This window comes from Polyodon spathula, chromosome 26 (genome assembly GCF_017654505.1).
Source record: "Polyodon spathula isolate WHYD16114869_AA chromosome 26, ASM1765450v1, whole genome shotgun sequence".
Taxonomy (NCBI): domain Eukaryota; kingdom Metazoa; phylum Chordata; class Actinopteri; order Acipenseriformes; family Polyodontidae; genus Polyodon; species Polyodon spathula.
The window spans coordinates 19,148,227-19,167,389 of record NC_054559.1 but is presented as its reverse complement, the minus strand read 5'-3'; the positions used below and the strand labels follow the sequence as shown (position 1 = coordinate 19,167,389).

At 39.2% G+C, this 19,163-nt stretch overlaps 1 long non-coding RNA gene across 2 annotated transcripts; it reads right to left on the bottom strand.

Annotated features, from left to right (window-relative positions):
* Positions 1–741: 741 nt before the first annotated feature.
* LOC121300657 lies at positions 742–12,290 on the bottom strand. 2 transcript variants are annotated; one of them, XR_005947551.1, is made up of 6 exons: positions 12,056–12,290; positions 10,460–10,689; positions 6,705–6,799; positions 4,525–4,597; positions 2,090–2,226; positions 742–1,024 (listed from the first exon to the last, which is right to left on the bottom strand). It is a non-coding gene; the product is annotated as an uncharacterized LOC121300657 (long non-coding RNA). The 2 variants fall into 2 exon arrangements; XR_005947550.1 differs by lacking the exon at positions 2,090–2,226.
* Positions 12,291–19,163: the final 6,873 nt, after the last annotated feature.

Genomic DNA, 19,163 nt, shown 5'->3' with positions numbered 1-19,163 from the left:
GAATCAATTCTGCTGGGAACAATGGGCAGAAAACGCAGGCGGGGTGGCTTCAGCAATGTGATGCACGCTGGCTAAGTGTTCCACTACTTCACCATCCACGTACATATGTTTTGTGACGGGAGGACACCAGTCTACCTTACTTACCTGGAGTCTGCCTTGTGGAAAGATTGTACAACACACCTCGGAGACATAATTGTCTCTCTCTCTCTCTCTCTCTCTCTCTCTCTCTCTCTCTCCTCTCTCTCTCTCTCTCTCTCTCTCTCTCTCTCTCTCTCCTCTCTCTCTCTCTATATATATATATATATATATATATATATATATATATATATATATATATATATATATATCTGTAAATGACTCACTCAATCACAATGCTGTTTTTTTGTTTATTTATACAACACAGGGATGGTTTGTCATTTAATTTATTATGTTTCTTTTGGTGTTTCTGGTATTTATGTGTGTATACTCATGAGAGGGCTTTTTCATTTTGCCAATCATATCACTGCTGTTTCAAGCACAGGTGCATTTAAAATAATATTTATGCACAATATAGGCTTGCTTTTAAAATATAAGATTACATTGCACATAGCTGACGAAAAACACAGCATTTGACCAAACACACACACACACACACACACACACACACACACACACACACACACACACACACACACACACACACACACACACACACACACACACACACACACACACACACATAAAACAATCACAATTTAAAAAGCATATGTCCACTTGTTTTAATTCTTGTAGTTACTTGACACAAACGCCTAGTAACCGAATAGTTACATTGATTGTGGCTTACTTTTATAAAGGAGTCAGTCTTTAAAAATGAAATGCCCATACCCTTTCTGTGTTATAACTCAACAATTTTTTGAAAGAGCTTTCTTATTGGATTTAATTATAACATGAAACAGAAACACGAGATGTCTTCGTGCTGCTCGTCTCTTGCCGGAGATCCAAAACGTGCTCCAAAACATTGCAGCCTGTCGGCCCTTTCCTCCTCCTGCAAAAACAAGAAAATACAAAGATTATGACACACGGAACAGGTTCTTTGTCTTTATAACGTGAACCCATTGTGAAAGCAGTATTTAAATACAGCATGCGATCGTGTTCCACTGTAATTCGTTGGGCTGGCTCTGCAGCTTTTTAATTACCTTCCTGAGTTCATAGCACAGAGGCTGGCATTGTTTAGGCAACCGCTCCCCTCCCAGCTCTCCAGGGGCTTGTGAACCAAACAGACGCCCTTGAGCCCTCGAATAATATCCTAATTGATACTAAGAAGCAGGATGTTAGCTTTGCACTGCGGAAAATTTTGTCCTTGTTCATTGGACTGATTGACCTGCAGTGTATTGTCTGAACATTCTGCAGCCATGCTCAATGTTAACACCAGGCTTGTACGAATAAGAGGCAGATACAGTTTTTTATAAGCTCAGTGTATTTGCCAGGTGATGCAATAATTTCAAACACTGTCCACTAATGTTCCAAACTTTTTCCAAAGACATTCAATCTAACCCCAATCCGGATTTCTTCAGCAGGTAGTCATGATAATACAATACATTGTTTTACAACAATATGGGAGGCATGTGCAATAACATAATCAAGTTTATTTTGAACACCTACATCTGGAATTTCACCATTAGGGTCTCGTTAACAGATACAGTCTGTCCAGCTGCTGTGATGAACATCCATGTCTGGGCAAGGTCGAGATTCAACTCTGTTTCCCAGATATCATTCACAGTCATTACTGTACATTAAGAGGGATTGTGCGACAATTTATTTATAGGGGAGAAAAGGAGCCACCACTGGGAAGATCTGAGCAACGCGTCAGGTTCTCATTGTTTGTAAACCTGCCCCCACCCCCACAGTGATCTGTGGAAATAAGCCCAGTGCGTCTGTCTTTTAAAACACCCTGAGGAAATTATTCACTTAGCTACCGGAATTCTGCAGTACATTTCAACTCAGTGTCACACCTGAAACTTGACAGGTGCCTGCTACAGGATGTTCTAGGACCACCACTGTGGCTCATACCGACTCCTGCAGTGTGTGTCTTTCAAATTGTTCAGCTTACCAGAACGAATTCATGCAAACCACGGGTCCATGCGAAAATGTGACTTGGTGAGCGCTAAACCGGGAGATGGAGTCGTCCTGTGATGAAGGGGTGCTGATAGGTCGCCTGTTCCTCTATGGGTTACAGGGGGTCTTTGTCTAAAACAGCAGAGTGGTGGAACATGCCTTTACACCAAGTCACACAGACAGTGCATACATGCTCCGGGAACCATCACAAACACACCTCCGGTTCTCCAGATACATGTAAAAACTCTAGCGTGTGACAGATATGTGTGGACATGCTGAGAGATGCTTTTTATGTATAGATGTGTTCACCTCCACTACATCTGAGTCGCTGTGAAGAAAGAGAAAGAAAAAGAGAAAGAAACAGAGAAAAGAAAGAAAGAATTCCCCTACGCCGTTGAGCTGAAGCCCTGCTCTGGATGGGAGACTGTGACTTGTTGTCATCTTTATCAGCAAAAAACAACAAAATCACTAGTCTTCCACACAGCATCAGGACCAGGGGTCGAGGAGTCCAGACAGGCTGAAACCAGAAGGACACACTGGGGGCACCCAGTGCCAGAAGGACACCCTACACTCCCTCCCAATTTTCATTGTGCCAAAGCCTCCAAAACAACGGTAGTTCAAACTTCGACACATCTTTAAAGCCTGTTTTTTTTATGAATTAAATCATCTGCTAAACAGGAACGATTGACAGTTCTACACGTGGGGTTATGTAAAACAACCCTGACGGGAACATAAGCAGAAAGGCTAATGAAAAAAGTCCTTATATTTTTGTGTGATTAAAACACGAACAGCATTTTCTGTGTACCTAAAGCGTTTTCCTGCGAGTCTGTGTTAAAAAGAGTGAAGCGGCATATGCACAGTGTTTGCTCTGTGATATAAGGCATGCATTTCTGAAGCTGTTTGCACAGGAGTCTGTTTTAATTTGAAAGAACACCTAGTGAACAGAAACATATGTTCCCCTCACTTTAACAGTGCAGGGTCATCAGATTAAAGAGCTCGCCGCTACAGTGAAAGCCTAGTAAATGGAGTGGCAAGCTACATACAGCAGCTGATTCCAATCCCACACATCTGCCGCATGGCACTGTTGCCATAGCGTTCATAACAACTCCTCCCTGTTACCTGGCAACGGACCGATGCCTGATTTCACCTTGGACTGATGTACCCAAAACACCAAGTCTGTGAGGCTTAATACTGCCATCTAGTGAGAGGCACTTTATGTACATGTGCAATAGTTATTACAGATGAACCCATGCAAGACACCAAGGAGTCAGTTCTGTGTAAAATACTTCAATCAGTAAAATGCAAAGGCTGCAGCATCTGTGTCTAGCTAAATGTATACTAACAGCCCGCCTCGATGTGGAATGTAGATCACTGCAATTACAAAAGGTGGAAGTGTGGAGCAGTGAAATATCATGGCATTCAGGAATTGCTATTAACTGTAATTAACCAGGAAGGCCCTGGAAGCTCTACACTGCTGGATAATTACTCCCACTTCCCACTGAGCTTAATCAATGTAATTTCATTGTGTGTGTGTGTGTGTGTGCGTGCGTGAGTGTGTGCGTGCGTGCGTGCGTGCGTGCATGCGTGTGTGCGTGCGTGTGTGTGTGTGTGCGCATGGGTTGCACATCTAGACTTTTCAAGCAATCAAAGAGGTGTCACTGTTACCAAAAATACAAAAAAATAAACACGAAGCGCTCACTGCTGAGGAGGAAAAGACATCTACAGGAGACGAGGGTTAAATAGCATCCCTGATCACCATAGCAACGCACTGGGCCAATTCACAGACAGCAGGGAGGGGTTTGTGTGTGGGATAGGTGAACCCTTTGTGTTAAAAGATTGAACATGTAGAGAGAATGGAAAGTACTGATGCAACCCTTGCACTCTGTTTGCCTGTCACAAAAAAGCATCGCCAACAGATAAAGCTGCTGCTGTGAATGAATGGGTTTATTTAAAAGGATTAAAACACTCACGCTGCAATGCTTATCCATGTATCTATTTATTCATAAAACGCACGACTGTGCAGCCAACGGTCACCTCTATAGCAGGACTCCTCTACTCTCTCTCTCTCTCTCTCTCTCTCTCTCTCTCTCTCTCTCTCTCTTATTATATATATATATATATATATATATATATATATATATATATATATGTATATATATATATATTGAATATTTGCCATGTATTAATAAATAACACTTTTAGACAACCCTGGTCCATTATGAGCACAGTGGTTTGCAGATTTATTTAACAGAACACTAAACCCTGGAGTTTGCTGAAAAGTCTTATTATTTCCCCTTGACAATCGAAATAAAATGGAAGGTTTTCTGAACAAAGGCTGCAGGGTCTTCAAGTCAGGCTATATCTACTGCAGCAACAATAAACAATTACAGGATATTCTACTATCTTTTAAAGCAGTCTAGTTATACTTACACATTGCAGTACAGCCCTCCTGCCACCAGGGAGCACCATTCCCCCGTTCACCGAACCCGGGTCGCCCAGCTACCTGGAAGAAAGACATTGGAAAACTCAATATTTTTCAATTCTCACTCTATAAATGGAGCCAGTCCGAGCTGGGAAAAGCAATGAATGAAGTGTTCACAGTCACGACTCTGTCTCATTTTTATAACCGCGGGACACAGATTCTGGGAAGTGCAAAGCCCCCCTACTGTATAATGCAGAACATACTCCCCCCCCCCATTAACCCTACCCCGACCCCCTACTGTCTAGCGTTCCATCCTAACACTTGAAGGCATGCTAGCCCTTTACTGATGGAGAAGGGAGGGAGGCAGGGGGAGGTCACTCTGTAATTACCCAGAGAACGCTGCAGCTTTAAACAAACAAGACATTAAGAATAACCTTCCTTCATTTCTACAGAGCAATTAGCCCCTTGGCAGTCTGGAAAGCACCCATATTCACATCAGGAGGTCTGAATTCTGAGACCCGTAAATGTATTCTTTGAGAGCGCTGGGTTGAAAGTTGCTTTCAAGCTGTCTCCTGGGAGACTCTCTACTGGAAAGGCCTGATAAAGGATCCCCCATTATATACTCTTGTGTTCATTTCCCCTTCATATTTCATTTCAAAAACGGCACTATTTTCTTTTTTGTCTCCATTTTCTCTGAGAAAGCTGTATAGCGAGCAAAGAACAGATACAACCAGCTTCAATGCAGTAAATGTGTTCATTTAAGATCGCCTAAATAGATTTCTTCTATGTTTTTAAAGGTGTGCAGTGGTGTTAATTTTTAGTGGCCCGTTCAATAGCAATATAACAGCGGTAATACTGTCTGTGTCAAGGATGACCAGAATTAAAATGGTCCTTAGAAATGTATCCTGGAATCGGAATACAATACCATTTCAAAATAACAGAAAATGAGATGTTACTATTAGAATTACTATCAGCGGGAACTGAGCACCATACACCCCAAAAATTAGAACACCCGTCACAAAACTGTCAATAAGGTGCTGCAGCTGTTCTAGAGGGATGTGCAATTCTTTCCTTAACATTTCCCTTTTAGGACGCTAGGTGTGTCAATCGCTATAGAACCCATTATCTATGATAATCACCTCTCTGTTTTTATTAGTCAATATCCAGCCTAGCTACCTTCTTTTTTTCATTTCAAATCCCTGTACCTGCTAGTCACTGGTCTAGCCGTCCTGCAGGGTAGTGGGGAGCACTAGCAGTCCAGCAGGTTTTATCTACCCTGGGAGGACTGAGTACACAGTGATAATGCGCTGCCTCCCTTCTCTTTATTTCCTGTGTTTTATTTGCAAGGCTGGTAACCATGCAACAGGGCTGTAGAGAGAAAGGGCGAGAGATAGCACGGGTGATTCATTTTCTAATGGCTTCAGGGAAGGGAGAATGTGGCTGCTTCAGTGAAAGAAACACATCTGATCTGTAATTAATATATTATCAGCTCTAGGGGCTGCTCTGCCCCACAGTGCCTCTGTATGATCAGCTTTGCCTCTCGCAATCCTAATCTCTTTCACTGTTAAAGGCCACTGTCAGCATAGAATATTACGCTATAAAAAAAAATAGGGAAGGGGTCAAACTAGTGTTGAAAATGCAATTTTAAACCACAGCTCAAACTCAACCCAAAGGTATGGTGGGTGAGACACAGTGGGATTGATTCTCGGAGATATTTACTCCTGATAGTCGCCAGCAATTGTTTTCTGAATGGAAAATCTTCACATTTTAAATCAAATAAGACCCAAAACAACCTGCAAGCCCCTGTATTAAAAGTCGTAGTTTGTTTATTTCTGGTTTTATAAAATACATGTGATCTTCTCACCACAGAACCTAACCCTGAACCTGATATAATTGTGTACTTACATATATCGCGCAAAAAAATATTTACACATTACGGGCATTGTAACTATGCACAACTCTGTACTGGTGTGTAATAAGCGTTCATGTATTTACAGTACAACTACTATGTAAATACACAGTAATTACAGACACTTTCTGTAAAGGGTTACCAAATGCAATACAGCAATCCTGACTTATTCCAGTGCCCACCGTATTGTGCTAGAAATCCAAATAAATGTTGTCATGTCAGTGAAGTCAGAATGATTGACGCTGAGTATAATACATCACAGAATGTAATCTGGCGTACCTCCAATGGTCAGCTGGTGAGTGGCACACATGTCCGCTCCTTTAAGGTCGCTTGGTCGGAGGGGTTAGGAGGGAGGGCTGACATCGCCTTCCTGCCTGTGTGAGAAATTTAAAACACTTAAATAGTCTAATGAAAGAAGAGCAAAAATGCAACAGAAATAAATGGCCCAACATTATTGAAACATAATCAGAATAAAGCCATAGACGTTGTTGATCAGGCCACAAAGCCAATGCCAGTAGTTCCCTTTATTACGATCTGTTTAAACACGTGCGCTACATGTGGTGTCAAAAATTATGAGCCAGGCATTATCAATACTGTATGAAGGCCAACCTGCTTTCCTGGTCTAATCAATTGTACCCGGTATCCAAATGAAATATAACATACAGTCTAATGATCGGTATGGTGATGGCGAGGCTCTTGTTAAATTCTTGGTGTAAATCAATCGAAGGAGGGGGAGCTGCGAGTCGACTCTAAGATGACTTTATGATTTGTAACGCACACCAGGCCAGGAGAGGCGGGGCACGCTTTGATTTCTTTGAAAGCCAACATTAAAGGGAACGGGTTGATTCTGGGCGATAGAGAGACCCTCGAGATGAAACGGACCCCCCCCCCCCCCCCCCCTTCCCTTGATTAACTTCAATCCCCGGAGGAGAGCGAGCCTGGGCCCACTCGACCCAGCCACTGAGCGCTGCTTCAAACGCACCCCGACAGCCACTGCACAAACTGCATGGCGATTAACCCCTTATTGATTCACATTATAGTTTTGTAAACGTTTTCAAACCATCAAAAAAAAAAAAAAAAAAAAAGTCACAATTCATCACTAATACCTTTCAGGACGTCAGATGTCTGCCACTATTTACCTCTATAAATCCAGCTGTGTATATTACAGAATGCCAGAATACAATTTGGATAACAAAGACGTTAGGGGCAGTTTTTTTAAATGGTTTTTATTTTTTGGCTACTCTTAAGTCTCACATATTATTTTATATATTTCATCAACTGTAAAAAAATAAAATTAATCCCGTGCCTTCCTTCTAGATTGAAGAGGAAACGCTTTCCTTTTCCCAAATTGGATTTATTCACGTCTATTCAAAAAGTACGATTCCAGCAACGGCACAGCAAGACCAGTGGCAGATAAAATATCCACATGGACGCGTCGTGTGTGTTTGTATTCAAATACAAACCCACGGCAATTGTAGGAAGACGAAATAAATAATCAGAGAGACGTGACAATTGGGTGCCCGGCGTGCTCCAAAAAAAAAAAAAAAAAAATTACTCGCATGAGTATTTTTGATTTGTTCAATAATTCTCCTATCTGCCTGCTTGAAGGGAGCCTCAATTGGCAGTGTAATTTGCCAGTTATTTCCAGGGCCACTAGACTAGCCTTGCACACTTGACAGACCCACTGCTTTTGAATGACTTATTAAATGGCTCGCTTTTCAGCGATTTGCGCCGGTTCCACCAAAATAGAAAACTGCACTACAGAACGAGGACTTGTACTGGGATTTGCGCTCTGTTTAAACATTTCGCAGGTTTGTGTTAAAAATGAACACGGCAATGTTTGTGCATAAGTAAAAACGCAGTATGGGTCTTATGCTGAGATATATCAATTCTTCTTAACATAAAAGAATACGCGCACTTTCAGCTTTGAATAAATGACACAGGCAGTCGTTTTAAGAGCTCGTCCCCATATACCACGTTTCATGTCAACTAATATCAGCCCTGTTTATGTAAAACGTTTCATGTCAACTAACATTAGCACTGTTTATGTAAAATGTGACACAAATTTAAATTTAATTTATTTAAAAAAGATGGCATGTTTGCTTAGGCTGCAGCTTTACATAATATAATTATTAGTCGATTATATTATATATTATAATATTAATATAGTATTACAATAATAATATTAGTTGTCGAGGGCTCAACAGCTTCCTAGTTTTGGAAGTATAGCTTTTCGTGCACCCTTTGCGAAATTTAATATCGATTTTAGGGGATTCTTTTTTTCTTTTTCTTTGTATATTATGTCTGAAGAAACGTGACACAATTCTCGCTTTCACTGTGATTACCACGCTGTTGTTTTATAATATTGCAATGTGGATTTGACAGTTAAACTTTACTTTTATTGTATTCATAATACTGGCGCTCCCATGATACGTTATATATATATATATATATATATATATATATATATATATATATATATATATATATATATATATATATATATATATATATATATATATACATACATACTGGACACGTGCGACTTGAGCGAAGAACGCGTGTGGTCAGTAAAATAAAGTCATTCAAATTTCATAGTTTTTATTATTTACTTTATATTTGCTAGACAGGTATAATAACCAAACCACACCTTACCTTTTGATAATATATTATTATATTATTATTTATTATTATTATTATTATTATTATTATTATTATTATTATGTTGTTGTTGTTGTTGTTGTTTTTATTAATAAGGCTCGTTTTGAATTAACACTAGGTGGCACTTTTATCTAGTGGACTGACTTTATGATTTCAATGAAACGTGTTTTTTTCATTTATGTTTGTTAGTTTTTAAACACAGTTCTTATGCCCTGTCCTATGAGTGTACAGCCGAGGTCCTATTGCGAGTGACTCTGGAGCAGCAGCTGTGCAACGGCATAGTTCTACACCCAGTCTCTGTAAGTTACTTTTAATAAAAGCATGTGCTAAATGACTTAATAATAATAATAATAATAATAATAATAATAATAATAATAATAATAATAATAATAATAATAATAATAATAATAGCCCTGTTTATGTATTGATTTAATCTTACTGGGAGATACGACAACTGGTTTACAAGGGTAAAACAAGCAAACAAACAAACAAACACACATATATTTACTGTAATTAAAAACAACACCTAAAATAAGTACTGATATTTTTACGGTTAATTTACCTTAATACTGACTTAATAAAACTGTATTTGTAAATTAATTCTAGTGTATATTTCTGTATTATTATCATGTTTACACCAATATTGAACATACTGAAAGAAAATAAATAATAATTTGTTTGATAAATAAGTTATTTGACAGTGTATATTATTATTATTATTATTATTATTATTATTATTATTATTATTATTATTATTATGTTTCTGTGTTTTGTCAGTAACCTGGTAAATTTCACATGGAGCCTGAAATGAACTCGTTGGTTATTTGAACGTTCTGCTTTAAAGATGCATTGACTAGACATATCTGATGTAAACTTACCAAAATACCCATACCAAAAAGTGAATATTTGTATTTACATCATGAGAATTGTTCGGGGAATACAAAATACCGACATTAGAAGAACTACATTTGAAAACAGTGACACAGTTACAAGGAATTCAGGTGAAACTGTTTAGAACTCAATCGCGCATTTTAAACAAGCATACATTCAAAGCCAAAAACCGCTTCTTCTAATTGTGTTATTGAACTGAGCGAGAAGAGTTTGAATGGATTTTAATATTCACCGGGTTTTTTTGTTTTTTTTTCACCCCTAACACAGGTGTACAGGTACTTGAAAACCAGGGTCAAATCATTTGAGTGTGACCGTAAACCACAACACAGCGCACAACATTAGACATTTTGGCTTGAAAAGCTCTTCCATTGTGTCGCTTTTTTTTTCTGTAAAACAAATAAACACGTAAATGTGCATTTAATATTTCAAAGCAATACAAAAATAGGTTTAATAAAATAAATAAACAAATATATAAAGCTTACCTTTTTATAGCTGGCACCTGAGTTGCAGCTCAACTCAGAGCGTGTCGATTGGAGTCCCGGGAGCTGTCCAGCCTCTTGGTGCTGACATCTCCTCCGTGCTGGATTGATTCAGCACAGACGAGCAGCGAGCATGGATTTCAAATCAAACCCAACAGCGGCCCTTTTCATTTCCAAGCGAGAACATTACATTTACACAGCTGCTCGCTGTCTTGGTATTAAACCAACGCAGCCTGTAAAAAAGCCGTGCGTTACAGGAGGGTCAAACAAACTTTCTTTCTTGAACACGGTTGTCGAAACAAATTAGACACCTGGATGAAATCAAAACGATACCACTGCCATAACTTTTACAATGAACTTTGATTCCGTTCAAAAGTAGATTACCTACAAAACGCGACTTTTGTACACCAAACTACTACCACATATCCTCTGTGGGCTTACCATGTGCTTAATGTGGACCCTTTTTATGTAAAACGATAAAAAAAAATAAAAAATAAAAACAAAATAAAAGCTAATCTGACCAAACTAGCAGAAAGGTGCACTCTGTACTTCTGCACCAGTAAAAACAAAGCACGCTGCAACTTTTAATAGGATACCTGTAATAATGTGTTAGCGGTGTATAAGTCATGACAGTTATCTTTCCAGGCAGGCATTGTGAGTGCGTCCCTACGGACCCCTAAAAGAGCAATCGGACCCCAAATATTTAAATAAGCAAGACGCACAGGAAGTCCAGTGGCACGCTAATATTCGCCATGAGTTTCTGCAATGGTACCAGCACTGGCACACATGGGATACCCGCCTTAGTGCTGTGCCAGTCAGGAAAGTTACCGTTACAGAACCCCATTGTACTTCAAAGCCTGCGAGTCACCACTACACGGGCTGTGCCGAAAGGTTTGGTTTAATCAAGGTCGAGGCTGGAGAAGCAGGAGACCTGCGTATTCAAAAGTTCAGATTTTTGTTAATAAAACATTGATAGAAGTCCCTTCAGCTTTCTCTAACTACAGTCCTGGCCAAAAGTTTTGCATCACCCTATAGAATTAACTCATTTTGCTTCACAAAGTCGAATGAAACTTGCGGAATAATGTCACGTTAACATATTGAATTACACACCTCTTTGGAGTTTTCCACATAGTTAAAGAAACATTCATAAAAATGTAAAAACGTGATATTTCGAAATCTAAGATGAAATACTGTACTACTATTATCCTCAAATTCTAGGTGCTGCAAAACTTTTGGCAATAGCTGAAAAGAGTAAACCTAATACGTACAAAATGTACATTTCTGGAAGAAACTCTACATTCTGGTTATCAGTAATGATTGACAGGTATGGAAAAGCATGCACAATTAATATTTTGTACCTACTAGATCCTAAGTGTTATTAATCTTCTGTTAACTCAACAGAACCCATTTGTTACCAGTAGCGTCACATTACATACACAGAGCAGATGCATGGACGATATTTCCAATGTAAATAATGTACTAGAAATAATCTAGACCATGCAGCGGATTACGCCGTTTTGACCAATAAAACAATTCCACATATATTTGCTACTTAGTACAGAACCACTGTGTCCGAGTCTGAGCGCCAGCTCTGCTTACCGGTATACGAGTAGCTGCAGTTCAGCGAGACTCCGAAGCGAGTGATCTACAGGTGGACCTGGCCCCGTCTTCTCCACACTTCTTTCCGCCTTTTGATTTCTCCTGCCACGCCTCTCTGAAACGGATTGCTTAGCTTCTCCTTGCAGACTTCTAAATTCTGCAATCGTTTCCCTCTGCCTCCCACTCTCTCTCCCTCTCCTTCTCCCTCACCGTTTCTATCTCTCTCACCCTCCCTCTCTCCCTCTCCTTCTCCCTCTGCCTCTCCCTCCATCTCCCACTCTCTCCCTCCCTCTCCCTCGCCATCTCGATCTCCCTCACCCTTTCACTTTCCCTCTCCCTCTCCCTCTCTATCTCCCTCCCCCTCTCCCTCCCCCTCTCCCTTCCTTCAATTCACACCGTCTGCCCAATCTCCTCGGTCTCGCTTCTGCCTCTAGCTCTAGCGGGCTATATTTATATCATCCAGGAAAGAAAAGAGGGCGGGTCTTCCAAGAGGAAGGCTTTAAACGGACCAATGGGATATGCTGTTTCTCTGTGTAATTTCTATTGATTACCTCATAGTTCTACAAAGGCGTTTTCATTGACAACGCGAAGGCTGGAGACTGAAGTGCGAGAGCTATAGTCTTGGCAAAATAGCCAGATCATCAAATAACATGCTACACAAACTGAAATGGCAAACTTACCTTCCGTTTTGGTGGTCCTGGCACGAATACTTTTTGGAAGCTGGTAAAAAAAAAAAAAAAAGCAATATCTATAGACAGTAAAATGATGCCCACATATGGACCAATGGTTACTCATGCGGACTGGGTCACATTATAAAATGCAAGAAAGAAAACTTTTTCAAATAATGTTTCATAAACTGATCTCTATACTTAATCATACTGCATTTGAATTCACTGCGTAATTAAAAAACAAATAGAACACCTTATTCTTTTGTGAATTTCAATGCTGTGAATTTGCTTGGGGAGTATTTGAAAGACCTGTAACATGACCAATGCATTATGGATATATACATTGAATCCTTCACAAAGCCAACGCATTTAAACAAAATATTTGAAAACTATATATAATTTCAACAGAACTCATTAGGTAGCTTGTGTATTTGTTTTTATCTGAAAATGGGTCCCTTATTAGGGTGTTCTTCGAAATGATTTGTTACCGCATTATGTGCCTGTTAGACGGCGAGGTTCTGAATTGGTTCCCTTACGAACAAAATTCCCCATTACTCAAACACCGATCCGTCCAGTGTTTTCCTTACAAACCAAACTGTCTTTCAAAACTGCACCTGTGCACAGATCGAGAGACGAGCGCACTCAAAACATGAAACCAGTAAACAAACGTGTTTGTATAAAGCAGGCCCTGATATTAATATGGCAAAGCAATCTGAAATGTCCTTATATCAGATCATTTGTAAAAGACGAGCGCAGTTCGGCAAGATCGTTTTTCCGCGTCACGTACATTTAAAGCGTACGCAATTCGGGACGATACCGAGAAAAAGGTTCATATAATACATACGATTATTCTATTCGAATAATATTTAGAACCCTGAAATGCCACCGAGATCAATTTCAGAATAACAATAAAATCAAACCAGACACAATGATGTTAATTACATTTTGTTTTGTATTATTCCTTCAAGAAAACCAAAAACAAAAACAAAACAAAAAAACACGCCGTACACTTTCCACTGTCTATATCACGTGTGTGTAAAAGAGCCACACTATACGTCTGCGTGTTAAGATGTGGGTCTAAAGATTAAAAATAAACAGGAGACTCATATTAACCTATGAAGGTCTATTGTCCACAGAAACATCCCACCCCATCTCCCTGCACGTACATTTAGATAGTCGGACCTAATTTTGGTGTAGATAACCATATAGTAATAGATTTTAAAGCTGGCGTTTAGGAGCAAACCCGCCTATATGGCTGTATAAAGCCGTGGCATGGATTCATATGACCGGAGACCACTTTGCCGCCTCAAGCATGCAATCTTTACACTCCGCTGCCCCGCAGCGTGTCTCCAAGCAGTGGCCCGGCTAACTTTTGTTTTTCGACCCAATTACTTTAACATGATTACATGTGCATTTCGTGGCCACCTGTTGCCTGTTGCACTGCAGTCACTTAGATGAGTGGCGTTCTTATGGGACAGGAAGAACTGGACAATGTATGCACAGCAGTACACGTGTCGTTTTTTCTTTCATATAGATTTTATATGAATATTGTTTAAATATGTTAGTTCATAGTCCATGCCTAATGGCCTGTTTAATGTTTTGCCGTCAAATCGAACATTTTGCAAGATGATGAACTATTATAATACAGCACAAGGCTCTTCAATGCAAAATAATGTAGTCGCTGTAAAGCATGTGTTTATAAAACACACCCAACACACACACACACACACACACACACACACACACACACACACACACATTTACCGACTGTTAAAGTTATAACAATTTCATATTTCCCTTAAAAATAATAATAATAATAATAATAATAATAATAATAATAATAATAATAATAATAATAATAAACTCCAATCATAATATTTTCTATTTGTATAATTGATCTTACTCTCGTTCAGTTAATTAGTAACCACAAAACAAACAAACACAAAACTGTATTAGAAAATAATCCTCTAACAATTGCTGCAGGGTTTAACAATTTTGAATCTAAACAGACACGTTTTTGTTTTTTTATTCTCCAAATTCTAGTCAGAAAAGGCTTTGCAAATAAATAAATAAATACATCTCTAATAAACGTTGCTATGGAAACAATGCCACATCCCCGTTCAATATGTCTGCAGTTTTGCAGGACAGATGGCAATCTGATCTACCTGTGGCCGCTCGCGATTCCGCTCGAGTTTTAAATCCTGCATTCGGGAGGATTATGAGATCCGGGCGACACACCTGCCTGCCCTGTAACCCAAGATGAGTTTGTGTTTCGGGGAGGGGGGATTAATTTAGCCAGTCAGCCATAAGGACAAGGCCATGCCATTTATTCACCCCGGTGCTGCCATGGATAAACACACCATGCCTGCTTCCTAGCCTGCAATAATCTTTTGACTGTATTTGAATATCTCTGGTCCGGACCACCATGTGTCAGACAGACATCTAGACAAAGAAAAATCATTACTTTGGTAATTAATATTCCCATCTCTGCTCCTTACATTTCTCAACATTTCCAGAATATCTTCAACCAACACAATCTTTTATTATTGGTTTTACAACCTTATTCCTATAAAGCGTTGAGGCTGAAGATGATTCCAGTTAAACTATGAATCCTACATTTTACTGTTAATTCAATATTATAAATATCAAACTTTTTTTTTGCAATAATTCGTTTTATTTTATTCAATCTGAGCTGTCTTGAGCTTGTTTGCAGAATATCTACATTCCAGGACTGAGCAACATTCTATTAAAATCATGTGCCAGTATGACCTTTCAACTCTGCTAGCCCTACCTACTCTCCCTGTCTGCATATAGGTAGAGTGGCTGAGGCTGGCAGAGTTGAAAGGTCGCATTGTCACATGGTTTGCATGGAACGAGAGAGGATGTTCAGTCCTGGAACTTAAGATCTTCCAGGCAAGCTCAAACCCAGGTAAAGGCAATTATATAAGAACCTAACCCTGCTTGCAAATCCCCAGATTACATCTGATATGAGGTCATTATGGTGGTGCATCAATAAAAAGTCCCCACAGCCCTTAAAGAAGCATTTGATTTCAGCTGTCATGTTAACTGTCTACATGTATATGCAGGAAAAGGGATACTGTAGTTAGCTGGCAAACTTTTCCCGCACCAACATTGCTGAGGCAGATTGTCCGTGAATGGTGTTTTAATGGAGTCAAGATGAACAAATGAAGGAAGTAAGAAATACTGGAGACAACAAGAGTCTTCTCAGTCCAGCGAGGAGCATGCAAACCTAGCCTTTAAGCCCGCCCTGTTAATAGAGGGCTGCAGCTATTCCACAAAGTAATCTGGCCTGAAGGGGACTTCTGAGTTATTAACTAAATCACTGATAACGGTACTCCATAGCAAAACTCATCATTTACTAAAGTGTTCTTCCCAGCTGCAAATGTAATGGAATTGGAGGTATAGTAGCTGGTAGGCGCCTCAATTAGTATAGTAGATAAGCCATTTTGCAATCTCCTTTAACTTGAAAGTGCTCAAGCCTCTAAGATGGTACGTTTTAAGGGACAATTTGGACAGGTATTTAGAGGGTTGTATTGGTGCTGTGAGAGTGCTAATTGATTCTCCCTTGGACCGCGATTGCTTTAAAACGGCTGCCAAACCATTAGTTCACTGAAGATGGGAGAAAGATGCTTTTATTGGGTCTTTCGAAAGACCTTTTATCCATTAGGGAAAGATTTTCTGCAGTCATCCTCCATTGTGTTCTGCAAGAGAAAACCCAGAAAACAGGAGCTAGGATAATTATTGGAAATGATGCTCAAAAAGTGATTCATCCCTGGCAGATAACGAATGTTTAATTAAAACATTTACTTTTGTTGATTTATTTGAATCTAACGGAAAACATATAAAACACAGCAGCACTAATCAGCTTCATCTTTCCTGGCTTTTTAAAAATGTGTAACTAATATTATATTTAGCTGTCTTTTATAGCAATAAAGATCACTAGCGATCACTGATCATACAGGTATATAGGGGTTGAAATAAAAAAATTAAAAAAAACACCTGACATATATAACACACACTTTTGTGCAAATGACTGATTAAAAGGTTACAGTCTGCTGTAATATATATATATATTATATATATATATATATATATATATATATATATATATATATATATATATATATATATAAAAGTTGCACCTTTCCAGTTTCAGTCATAATGACCAAGACAGCACAGCTGACGGACTGCCCGAGAGCCTGCTCTTGGTCGGCAGGTGCTTCCGGGACTCCCCTCAAAAGCCCATGTAGGTCATTTTGGAGAACGGATTTCAATGCAGATTTCTATCCTCAACTCTATATAATTGAGAGCAACGATCCAGTATTTTCTAGGCCTTTCACACCGGTTATGTTAAACCATTGACTCGTGGGCCCATCCCAGTATGAGACTGGTTAATTACCGTCAAAACTGCTCTGCGGATTTTGTGTAGCCTGACCCACAGCAACACACCATGACTGACAAGAGGAGCGGATCACGTGACATATCGCCATGGATCTGTTGCCAGGACTAAAGGGTTGCTATGGAAACAGCTACTGTAAAGATGGAGAGCCACTTCAACATGTGTGTCTTGCAGAGAGAGAGAGAGGGTAGTAGATGTATTCGAGAAGCTCACTGTAGATCATTTCAGTCTCCTAAGTACAGGCGGTTGTGGACTGGGAATCAGTGTTTAATTGATATACCCATATCAAAAAAAAATGTGTAGATCTAAGTACTGAAATTGTATTTACATCTCGTTCCCTGATCTAAAGCGTTTCACTAGGAACATCCTTAATTTATTTTTTTATTGCACATCTGCACTTTTTATGACATCTTTCTAATTAACTTTATTCAAAAGAAAATAGACTATTTAAGACTAGGATGAGTTAAACACTGGCGCTCCTGATAAAATTAAACAAAATCATTGGACACTTTCAGCAAGTGAATGTGATGCATTTACAAGGCAGCGTTTAAGTAAGTGGGTCGGGGCTCATTTCTTGGTTGTGTCACAAACCTCACTGCAAAAATCTATACCTTTCCATGGGGGGCTTCTTTTGATGTAGCCACTTCAACATCAAACATTAACACCTTCTAGAGATTGATAAGATATCCCTCGGTTTACAGCTTGCCCCTTAAAGATACATGTAACCGCCTTTGCCCGTGGTAGCATTTTCCGAATAGATACACACAATGGCATACAAAAAAAACAACACAGAAAATCATACAGAACACACTAATTAAGAGTTAACTTCCAGTGCACAAGGAGATTAGTCTTCGAAGCAAATCCAAAACAGAATCCGCTGTGGTGCTCCAGGGTGTAAAGAGGCAATTGTCTTGGCTGTGGGATCGGAGGACGCCCGCTGACCTTCAGATTTACTGAGCTGTTGCGTGGGATTGCTGCCTTATGGAAACAGAATTGGATGTTCTAAATTTGGGAAGAATAACAGAGATTCCCCCAGTTGCAATCTCATCAGAGCTAGCGCTCTCCATCTCAAATGTGAAGACCCAACTAAACTGGAGGGATTACGAAGCAGGCTGCCATGATTGGAGCTCTCTAGCCCAGCAGGCCACATGGTGTTTTGCTGGTACATTATGAAACATGTTTTTCCATGGTCTCGTCCGACCCCCAATGCACTGCCGAATACACGGAATTAAAGTTTGTGATTTTTTTGTTTTGCGATTTTCTTTAAAAACAACAAAAAAAAAACGATTAGATGGCGAAATGAAACCGTGCCACTTAGGGATGTAGGACCTATCCGGATTTTCATTATTCCTCGGTTAATGCGTGTGATCAGAACAGTAGCAGATCAAAACACTTCCATCATTTCAATCTTTAAAATACAAACGATGTTGGAAAAAGGCTGGTAAAAAGAAACCCTAAAAATAATTTTTATAACCTTGTTTATTCATTTTGAGTTGACTGTCACTTCTGTGGCGATGTCGAAAACCACCCCCATTTAAACCACTTGAATAGACCAACTTAAACCTGCAGAAATGATGTTTGAGGTCTCGGAAGCTAGTGCTAGCATATGACTGTTAATCTACTAAACTGTATATCAAATCTATTATCACTATCACCTTGATTAACATGGCATCTGCTAGATTATGTTCTGGTTAATGGAGCAGAACTGCAGTGATAAAACAGGTCACACTATGAAATTATGATATATATATATATATATATATATAAGATATATATATATATATATATAGAATATATATATAATATGACATATATATATATAATAATAAAGAAAATCTAAACATGGTTGATATGTTTATGTTCCACTTTTCAGCCAAGGATGATGCCGAATACCCGCAGGAATAAGGCTGCTCTGAAATATCTCCATGCTCACATTAACACACTCCCTCGAATCATGCAATGGCACATTTTCTCCTGAGTAGAGAGCATGGCAAACTAGCAGTCTTCAGCGATCTTTAAC